The sequence below is a fragment of the Drosophila miranda genome, chromosome 4 (genome assembly GCF_003369915.1).
Source record: "Drosophila miranda strain MSH22 chromosome 4, D.miranda_PacBio2.1, whole genome shotgun sequence".
In the NCBI taxonomy this organism is placed as follows: Eukaryota; Metazoa; Arthropoda; class Insecta; order Diptera; family Drosophilidae; genus Drosophila; species Drosophila miranda.
The window spans coordinates 16,510,869-16,520,314 of NC_046677.1; the positions used below are offsets into that span (position 1 = coordinate 16,510,869).

The 9,446-nt window shown below is 37.9% G+C and overlaps 1 long non-coding RNA gene across 1 annotated transcript; it reads right to left on the reverse strand.

Annotated features, from left to right (window-relative positions):
* Window positions 1-8,235: 8,235 nt before the first annotated feature.
* LOC117189050 lies at window positions 8,236-9,062 on the reverse strand. Its single transcript, XR_004473105.1, has 3 exons — window positions 8,621-9,062; window positions 8,405-8,557; window positions 8,236-8,312 (listed from the first exon to the last, which is right to left on the reverse strand). It is a non-coding gene; the product is annotated as an uncharacterized LOC117189050 (long non-coding RNA).
* Between the last annotated feature and the right edge of the window lie 384 nt (window positions 9,063-9,446).

Consider the following 9,446-nt stretch of genomic DNA (forward strand, 5'->3'; position numbering starts at 1 on the left):
CACTTTAACGCCATGGACAGCAGATGATTTCAATTGCATTTCGACCGCAGCACGTCGGGCTATCGACCCAAAGAGGATATGAATGACATGGATATCGAATATAAGGACTTGGAAATATTGCACATGCGATGCTTTATGCCCGAACATCAAAACCACAATTGGCTCGAAATTCGAGTGCTGCCAGAGTTGGCCTCGACTTAAATGAAATGCCTATCTATGTATATCTAAGGAAAATGATTCTGAACCAACTTCGATTTGCATTGGGAGAGAAAATCTTTTGCGTAAACGTAAATTTTGTCGGTTCAATGTTCTGCCTTCAAATGGAAAATGCAATTGACAAGCATTTTGAGGGCAGGGAACGGGTACATTGAGAGCAGTTAAATGGCAGCAATAAAATTACTTACGTCGCACAGGGACCATGGAAACGATTCGAATTGCAGGAAAAAAAAAAGTGGAACATACACATACGATATATATAAGTATGATGTGAAAGCAGAATAAAGTCCTGATTAAAATTGTGTGCTTCAATGACAATTCGCATTCACCGGAAAATCTGTTGGCTGCTTTTCGTACTCCCCCAGGTGACAGCTAATGTATGTGATGTCTTGCCTCACTTTATGGTCCAGCCAACGCTTTCCTTTGGTCATTTTATATGTTATAATCAACGGCTTCTACTGGAAAAGCTCAGAGAAAAACAACTACGCTATTATGGACGTTTTATGGAAAAAGGGAAAGAAAGGAAAAAAATAAAATATTGGTAATTTGATTCTATAGAATATTTATATGGATCTTTAACATACTAGTGTTAGTAGAACAGCATTGTGGAGAAAAATGAATAATTTTCTTTCCCTAAACAGACTGCGTATATTCCACAAGAGATGCGTAAACTCGGATTGTCGTAAACTAGTTTTACGAGCACGGGACGCAGTGTGTGAAAAGTATATTACCAGCAGAATATATGAAAGTCGGAAATGTCCCTAACTCTCCAAGTGCAGCTATGAAACTGAAAACACTCAAAATAGCCGACATATTTATTCAGCATGTGACTTGCGACGTTTTGCTAAATTTATATCCAACGAAATTGATCTCTTAAAGCGTAAAAAAATTAATAAAAAACAATTGCTAATAATAAAGCTATAGTAATCAAATGGATAGAATGATTTGCATTATTACAACAAGCTAATTTATTTGTAAATGTATGCTGGACTTTGAAACATTTCACATAAGTGGATTAACATAATTGGATTTTACTCAAACAAATTAAATTTATATTTATTTCCATTTGTGAAGTGCTGCCGTTGGCAATTTATTCCAATCGAATTTTAGTTTAATGTATGTATATTTTTCAAGTAAATATATTTGACATTATAATACATTAAGCTTTTTAAAGGTATGTATCCCTTTTCTCCCTCTTTACATTTACGTTAAAACAAAACAATTCGTTTCCATTTTATTTGTTACAAAAAGCCGCACACTTTTCAATTAAATAAGTATATCAAAATGAATGATATAAAATGTTTTTATTGACTTTAAATGATATTCCGGAAGTGTGGTTGGTGAAAAGGAAGCCATAAAGATTGACTATTTCGTACTGATTGAAATCCATTTGGTAAACTAAGCCATAAAAATGCAAATTAATATTTCTTTAGCCATAAAAAGCTAACCAAGCTGATTGAGGGACTTTGGAATAATCTATTTCCCATAAAATGAGGGTTCCCCATTCCGAAGTCGCATCAAAAATGATGGAGAAAGTATAAAAACTGTAAATAAAATGTACATTTTAATAATCCTCTTCATCAGCTGCAGAACGGCAAAATTCCGTCATTCCTATATTCTTTCTGTAGAATCCTTTGCACAAGGCGACAGCCCTTAAGAGACTGCAAAAGTTTTCCTTGTTCTTATTTTATTTTTTCCTCAACCACAAACGACGGAAACTTGAAAGGGCGCTTGTTTTTTATGTTTTAACACGTAAATGTCTGTCAGAGGGCAACAGTTCTTTCCCAGATAGTTTTTTTTAGTAGTTTCCACGACTTTTCTCCCACATTTGGAATCATTCAAGTGCCTGTTAACTTTGCTTAAATTCCACTCCAAGACAATAATATTTGAATTTACGCTCCAACACCATGGCACACTACGTTTAGCCAAGGGTAATAATTCATCATTGAATCCTAATCCTCTGGCATAATGTTTTGATTGGACGGCCAGCAACAGTCGACTGCACAGACATGTCAAATTCCCGACTCAATTTGCTGACCTCTTGGCCCTGGCCACAGACACTAACAAGCCACATACCCAAACAGAATATTGTCAACCGGACATTTACAAATTTGCGGCCAACAGAACACTGTGCACTTCTCATCCTGTCTCGCACTAATTGATTTAATTTATGCGAGTGGTCACCCAGCTGCATAGCTTCAAATACCTACATATACATATATTCCTTCTACATATGCATATATGTACATTCTCTGATTTTCTGGTGCTCTATAATTAAATTTGAAAATAACTCTAAGCTTTTAATATGCTTAAACCATAACACAGCCTTTTTCTAGTTTAAGTTTTGGAGGAAGTTTGAGCTAAAATAAACTGAAAGGAAAAGAATATGAGAGCTGCTGGGAAGGAACCAGATTTTCTTTTAATGTCTATGAAAATTCGTATAAATGCAACTTAGATGAGAAGTACAAATGCTTAGAATATTCATACTATAAGTATATTCTATATACTATAAGTACATGCTATATAAATATCAGTCAAAGGATTAGAGTTTATTTAAAATGCTGACTTTATAAGGTATAAAATATAATCGGCATTAACATCATCATTAAGGTTAAAACATTTTGATTTTAAGGAAAATAATTGTTCTTCCAGAGAATCCCTTAATCACATTAAACGGGTACTAAGTTTGGGTGGAAAATTTGTTGAGTGCGCCGCTTTTATTTGAATGGAAAGCTGTTCTTTTGACACACGACAACCGCATTTAAGTCTTCATCGCTTGACACTTAATTAAAGCTGCAACAAAGTGAGAGCGATGAGGCAGCCAAAAGTTTATTTTCATTTTAGGCAATTGGCAATTTCAAGCAGAGCTCGTATAAAGTTGTGAGCAAGGCATGTGTTGGGAATAGGCAAGGGCCTACTCTCTGGAGACGTGGCTGTCGCTATTGCAAGGCAGAGGTAATTTAATTTTCCCTTCACACACACACAGTGACTTATTAAATTTCAGTGCATGCCACATAAGTGGTCTTCCCACTTAGTTGCACTCTGAGGGCAATGAAAAAGTTTCGCCTAGAAAATGTGGCCGGGCTCGTCAATGTCTCGCAGGAAGGCTGCTGCGTGTCTGTCAGAGTCATTACCAGTTGGGTTTCTCAGGGCTGCCATACCCGTACATACATCAAACTAAGGAAAGATGGCGGGAGGGTGACACATTTTAGCAGTCAAAACACTTATGCACTTTGTCGGGGATAGTAATTTGCGCATAATTTCAATTAAAAACTTGTCGATACAATGACTTAATTGTGGCCTAGTTGGTCTGCTCTTGAGGCGAAATTGAATTGGGTTGAGAGGATTTCTAAAAATCCGACCATTCCATCCCATCCCATCCTTTCAGCAACAGGTTAAACCCAGCATGCTGATGAGTAGGAGGGAATTTATTAAAAATTACCGAATATTTGATGCACTCTTAACAAGTATTATTAGGTTCCGTAGAATGTAGAATCGTAGAATGTAACATATGTTCCCGACATCTAACCCTGGGTGAATGAAAAACTGTCATTTCCTTTATGCCAAAGACAAGAACAACAAATGTACACGTAAAACTCCCAAAGCAATGTCGAAAATAAAAAATACAATTGATTTGAAATCCAACCAATAAAACTGCAACAAAAGTAAGGCAAGATGAAAGCAAACAAGTTGTTGGAACAACGGATAAAATCAAATGGAAAATGGAAAAAAATGGACAAATAAAACCGCGATTCAACTCAATTGCACGAGGAAAAAGACTGCGAGGGTGAAAGAGAACTAAAAACAATAAGAAAGCGAATCTGAAAAAATAAATAAAATCTAAAATTGACCATAAAACCAACACCCAAACCATGTTGCTCCAAAAATGTAGATAAGCGTGGAAAACACAACAACAAATTGATATACAGTCCCTTTTTGGAAAAACCATTTCAGAGACTTTTGTATTACGATTATAAGGAGATGTCTGCCACACAGCCAAGGAATTATTTCTAATTCTTTATAGTGTGTACGAGTATGTATTTATGATCAGCATTTATCTTTATTTCGAAAACTATTTTTTGCTTATTTTTGCTTATTTTCGTGTGTAACTATTTGCAGGAAAACTAACTTGTCTTATTAAAGATGATCCTATATACAAAATCGAACCATCCAGTCACGTTTTATCATTTCCCCATTTTCATTTGGTCCACTCTTCCGTACTCTTCTCAAGAAGAAGAAGCCGTAATTTGCTGGGCGGACTCGAGGGGTGGCAGCCGCATTGCCCTCATAATAATTTAGAGTTGAACTGATAATCTCTGACAGGCGAAAGTGTACTTAGCTGGCAACACCACTCCCTGTCCCAGCTATTTTTTGGTTTTCCCGCAGCTAAAATGTTCCTCGGCATTCGTTCAACTCAAGCAGAACCGACGAAATGCTGCCGATTGACAAGCAGCAACAGCCTTAACAAAAAAATTTTAGTTTATTGTCAGTTTTATGCTAATCGATTTTGAGAGTCTGGCAACAGCTGCTTCAGCAATGGAAGCTTAAAAATATTCTTTCTAAATATTTTTCTCTTCAGGAGGGTAGTAAAATAAAGATACACTTTAAGTTTTAAGATTCAAGGATAATTTCGTATAATTTTTTCACAGCTGTTTCCAAACGAGCTTCCCATCCTTCCTCGGAATCCTTTTATTTTTCAAGTCAATTATGTCAATGTGTAACATATGCAATGATTATAAGTTTTATGTTCAAATGTTATTCAGATTAGCCGCAAAAGTCTGCCGTCAGTTGGCCGTCAGCCACATATGTTGTGTTCCAATCATAAAGTATTACGCAATGTGCCACATCCGCTTTAAGGTTAAAGTGAACCTACATAGGTGCTTGTGGTGATGGTGACCCAAATTGGGTGAATTTCAGTGGGCTTTCGGCTGTCAGGGCAAATGAAATTGGATCAAAAGAGCAGTGCCGTCAATTGCCCACCTGCCCACCGCCTTCTGCTGGCGGCGTTGATTGCGAATCTTCAAGTGGGCCCCCGACAACTGACAAGACATGAGAGGCAACTCCAAAAATGGGAAAACCAGGGAAAACACGAAGAAGCCTGGCAAACACGCAGGGAGTTAACAGAAAATTGGATTTTATGCTTATTTACATTGCCGGCAGCCAGCAGGTGGCCCGCCACCAGCACCACCGAAAAAAGAGGTGCAAAATGTGAATATATCTCCCATATACGTGTATCGCATAAAATATACATATAGAAGTACATATGTATCCATACTTATAAAAGAAAGCCCAAAAAAGTTGGCAAATTTCCGCTAGCGGATGTGGATATGGATCAGCTCCATTTAAGCCAACTGTTGCTGGCTATATGCTGTGAAATTTATACGACTATGTACATTGATTATTTTTTCATTGAAAGTGTGGCTTTTTTTTTAAATAGCAAGCTGTTGCTGCTCCTGTTGGCGCTGATCCATTAAAATATATGGTAATTGGGATACATTTTGAAAAATATGTGTACCGAAAAACTCCTTAAAGGTACAGCTTGAAAAGGAAACTATGCAAATCCAAAAATTTCATGAATTGATGTATACAATTTAATAAATTGTTTGTCATCATTCCAGAAACACTCCATTTGCTGGTGACAAATTTAGCAGATTTTATCGATCCAAGAATAACTAATGTTGAGTCATTTCGAAGGTCCCCTCCACGGATAAACTTATTTATCTTGGACATAGAAATTTATACACTTTTATTGAGCTCAGAATAAATAGATGCCCATGGCATAAATAGAAAGATAGCATGCTTTCGTTTCAACGAGGCGTATGTGTAATTTATGTTAAGTAATTGACTTGTTGACAGGACCAAATGTTTATGTATATTCAAAACTAAAGATAGTTGGAGACACAGAGGTTCCAAAGCACTCTTAATCCTTAGCCTCAAAGTCAAAAGACGGAACAAATAAGCGCTAAATCCCCAGCGATCTGCAATGTCATTGACATCTGATTGGAGGAGAAGCCTCTGGATGCAGGCCAATTCCTCTCGACGTGCTGGCGGTCTAATCAAAATACCACGGCTCGCTGTCGAGTGGAGGAGTCAAGTGATGAACTTGTTGCTGCTGGGCGCGGGAATTTAAATCCAGATGAAAGCCAACGTCTTGTCGCCAGGTGACAACCACAACCACCGCCCACTCATGTGAGCTCCGAACGTGAGCCCCAAACTTGACACCATTTTGTGTAGTTTCTGATGAGCTAAAAGTCTCGCGGTCAGCGGGACCTCACAGCCAAAAGAATATGACGGGAAAATACTAGGGAAATGGTTTCACCAAACTGAATTTTCCCCTAGCTCTGGGGGTAATTGGAAAAGTAAGCTACTATCAATACATGCAGGTCGCAATAAGACTGGAATCTTGAGTTGGGTAACTGGGTAAATCTATTCAAGGCTGCGGTAAAAATGGAATTTTAATATTGATTAACTGATATTTCGGAATGTTCATACAATTCTCACTTCCAAAGTGGAAGGCACAACAATGTCCGCAAATACAGGAATAAGCAACCAATCATTGGGCTGGCAAATGCTGGGGAAATAGCATTCAGGCTTGGAAGTGGCCCCTGGACGTTCGGTGACACCGTCAGAAGGTCAACAAGGGTCAGCATCAGCCCCCAAGCGACTGGCTTTCATCCCAGCTCCTGATGTGGCTCCTCCTCTTGCTCTCAGTTGCACGGAATAGCACTAAGGCTTTATTATCAGATTTTTTTTTATCATTTTAGAGGTGTTCGGGTCTGTCTAGTGAAGACTTTTTTTTGTATTGTCCTTTGGTGCACTGTCCTTCCTTGCTCTATCCTTTCCTCTCCTGTTCCACATTCTACATTGCTTTTGTCTTTTTAAAGCAATTACACTTTAAATTGAGTGTGCCTATTTCAACTCACTGCATATTTCACTAGGCAACACTGGTTATACCCGATACTCAAAATGAGTATTGGGGTATATTAGAATTGTGGTAAAAGTGGATGTGTGTAACGTCCAGAAGGAATCGTTTCCGATCCCATAAAGTATATATATTTTCGATCAGCATCAATGGCCGAGTCGAATGAGCCCTGTCTGTCTGTCCGTCTGTCTGTCCGTCCGTCTGTCCGTCTGTCCGTCCCTATCAGCGCCTAGTGCTCAAAGACTATAAGAGCTAGGGCAACGACGTTTTATATCCGGACTTCTGTGATATATCACTGCTACAAGTATATTTCAAAACTTTGCCCCGCCCACTTCCGCCCCCACAAAAGGGGAAAATCTGTGGCATCCACAAATTCAAAGATACGAGAAAACTGAAAACGCAGAATCGTAGAGGATGACTATATGTTCTAGAGTGTAAAATCTGAACCAGATCGTATAAATATTATAGCCAGAATCAAGAAAACCATTTCATTCTTTCTCGCTATAAGAGCCAGAGCAACCAAATTTGGTATCCACACTCCTGTGATATCGGACCTTGAGCGTTTTGTCTCAAAATTTTGCCACACCACCTTTCGCCCCCGCAAAAGACGAAAATCTGCGGCATCCACAAATCTCAGAGACTATTAAGGCTAGAGTAACCAAATTTGATACCCGCACTTCTGTTAGATCTCACTATAAAACGTATATCTCGAAATTTCGCCCCACCCTCTTCCGCCCCCACAAAGGACGAAAATCTGTTTCATCCACAATATTGCAAATCATAGAGAATGACCATATCTATCTGGTTGCTGAATCTGGATCGGATCGGATCATTTTTGTAGCCAAAAGCAACAAATCAATTTGCACTGGCTACGCAGCGCCCGACGTCACGCTCAGACTGATTTTCTGTCTCTCTCGCACGCACTCTTTGTCGTGTCGTTCAATATTCGCATCGTCTGCCGGAGGAGAGCCATACTGACTAAGTATCGGGTATAAATGTAGAGGTGCGGTGTCCGCACCAACTCACAACGTTCCCCCTCGTTTTTTTTATAGTTTTTTTCAGAGGTAGTGCTTTTTTCACATAACTTAGTTAACATACAGTGACCAGTCCTTTATTTTCATTAATTTTTCATTTTTCTCCCAGGGGAGGACGCCATAGACCCTCACTATAGCCGCTTTTATTTAGAAGTGTCAAAGTCAAACCATGAAGGGAACCATATTTAATTTCGATGAAGTCGAGTGTATTGTTTTATATATAATTATGTACCTTTTTGTTCAAAGTGACCGCCACGATAATGAGCTATCGAGCTATCACTGTGCAACCCTGCTGCTCAGAAGCGTATATCGATGTTCTTATATATCAGTCTCTTTGGAAAAGTCTCTCTAAAAAAGCGTCTCTCTCTCGTATGTTCCTCGTGAACTGTGATTATAGTAATTATTTTTGTATTGTGCCACATAATAAAAAACATTGAACACTTCTCACCTTTAACAAAAAGTTATTAAATTTCCCTGTATTCAGTAAAAAGTTCAGCAACAATGGAACATAAGGCTTTAAAGATATAAGACAAAACATGACCTGACAAGTGTTTTCGAGATTTGTTTACAAAATTTTAAAATTCTACGAATTATACAATAGCCAAGATATATTGCATTAGGAAAAAAATCGATTTTCATTTTCGTTCGACGGTTCCTGGTGCGGGCGCGCTGGGTAATTATCAATATAGCCCAACACTCTATAACCTCTGACCGCGGCCATGTTGCATACTCCGCTTTGTCTGGTAGGCATCCTACAACAAATAAACAGTGGTTGGTCTACGTATAGGAAAATCACTATTACAAAAGAGCGAAACCAATTTTCAAATTTTGTTTCATTCCCACTGATAGAATATTTTGGCTTTAAAATGTGTAATTTTTCATACATAACCACTCTATTGAATTATATTTATGTAAGCATTAACAAGCAACCGCTCACTCGCCTCGCTCTCTCGCCAATATGAGTAAAATATAGAGATAATAAAAAAAAGATGCGATCGATCAGAAAAAACATATATTATTTATTCATTATTTCGCTCTTAACAATTATTTTAACAAATACTTGTCTTAGAACACGCTAAATACATAAATGTTTGTTATTAATAAATTTAAATGAAGCTTTTAATTTTCTTTCACATCTTTCGATCAAGATAAATATTGACATCGATGAATTCATATGTAATGAAACGATAATTTTTTCAATTTGAAAAAATGCAAGATGGCCCGCTCCGACAAGGTTAAGTTTGAGGCACAGGCCAAAATCATTCCTCAAGAGG